Source organism: Patagioenas fasciata, chromosome 3, assembly GCF_037038585.1.
Source record: "Patagioenas fasciata isolate bPatFas1 chromosome 3, bPatFas1.hap1, whole genome shotgun sequence".
NCBI classification, from domain to species: Eukaryota; Metazoa; Chordata; class Aves; order Columbiformes; family Columbidae; genus Patagioenas; species Patagioenas fasciata.
The window spans coordinates 32,416,623-32,418,463 of NC_092522.1; positions in this window are offsets into that span (position 1 = coordinate 32,416,623).

The window sequence follows — 1,841 nt, forward strand, 5'->3', positions numbered from 1 at the left end:
ATTCTGGTTACTTTTCATTTTAGACTCTCATTAATAAAAAGGAATAATAATTGGGAAACACCTCCTAAGTACCACTCTCAATTTTTCCTCTGCTTTTATTTCATGTATTCTATTGTAATAGAGCACACACACACACACAAAAAAAAAAAAAAAAAAAAAAAAAAGGTCTATTAGCCTTACAATTAAACAAATAATGGTATTAACAACTCCCACTCGCCGCCTTAAGCAGGTTTATCTGGGAGAGCTGAAGCAGCTGTCTCTGTCCTGTGTCTCTGCCAGAGGTCACCATCCTGCAGTGGGATCAGCTGATCCTCCTGGATAAACTCCTGAGCAAGTGCAGTCTACAGGCTGCAGCATTAACATAAACCACCTCCAATTTCAGTTTACTCTGGCAGTAACCTCCTAGAAAAATAAAAGGGAGGAAACGTAAGACTGGTAACTGTTTCATCTCTTAGTATCAGATAAATCTACCTTTGATTACATTTCAAAGCCCTGAGAAACGGAACAGTCAAGAGGTTTATAATAACATTCTGGCTTGCCATGAATTAACATGAATGCTTGTAACGAAAAAGGTCAGTAGCATAACTATTGAAATACACTGCTAAAATAAGAGCTAAGAAAGGTCCTCTAAAGTTTATGCAGGTATGTGTAGACTTTAAGCACGTTCAAAAATAGCTGTATTTGTTAAGCAATTTCCAAACCTAGGATGAGGACCAATTTGGGTATCTCCATAGGGCTCCAACAACATTGCAATATCCAAACCATCATACCTACAGTATGAATTATCAAACAGTAGGAAGATGAGAGAAGGACAAGGTTCCTACTCCACTGAGGTTATTTTTTTGGGTCAGTCCAACAGATGATTGGCTCAAAAGCTATTAATGTCCCTTTGGCATCCAAAGTGGAGATACAAATACTTATCATGGATTTGCTTATCGGTACCTATGGAGAAAACAGTAGGTGTTTACAGTTAAGTTTCTGGTGCGCACATTTCACACTGTCAAATTCACACGAAACAGAGAAAGATGTCAGTTTTGAGTAATGGTGTGAATGAGGAGAGTGCTGAACAGTAGGCATACCTTGAGAGAAGGAAAATAACACAGAAGTATTGCCATGGTCTCCATAGTGGAGGGATTGTGTGCAACTAGAGAAATTAAATGTTAAAAAATGAGGGCAAGATTAATTATGCTTAATCTGCAGTGTGATGCTAAGGTGTTTGAGGCTGGGAGGTGGAGGAAGACTGAAACAGTGAAGAACCTTTAAAAGGACAATAACTTGTGATATCTGGAAGGGTTTTGTTTTACAATGCTTGAACCGCACTTACGTAGCTGCAATACCATAAAGTCCTGGTATAGGTGCATTGTGTTGAGATGTGGCTTTCACTGCACTTGTTCTAGCGTCCTATGTGTGGTTTGCACTGATGTGGCTCCAGCTAACCCCAAGAAATCAAACCCTGACAGAACCAACTCAGGCATCCTTCTAATGCCACCTTTCCAAACAACACACCAAGCTGGTAACTCTGAGACCTTCCCTGTAGCTCGGGTAAGTTCAGAGCAGGTGTATCTGTACAGAGACAAGCAGGATCTGGTGTCTAACAGGTAAACCCTGCCCAATGTCAGCCTCTACAACTGCCACGCTGTATTCAGGACTATCTTATTTAAATGATCCAGAAAGCGTCTGAGTAGGAGAGAGGAGGAGAGGGAGTGTGATGTTGATGGTTTGAGGAACAGGTGGCAAAGGCAGGCACGGAGCCAGCCAGCTCCCGAAAGGCAGGGGAGCCACCCTCCTTGTCCCCCAGGCAGCAATCCCTGCTATTCCTGTCACCGCTGCTCTGCAGAGCC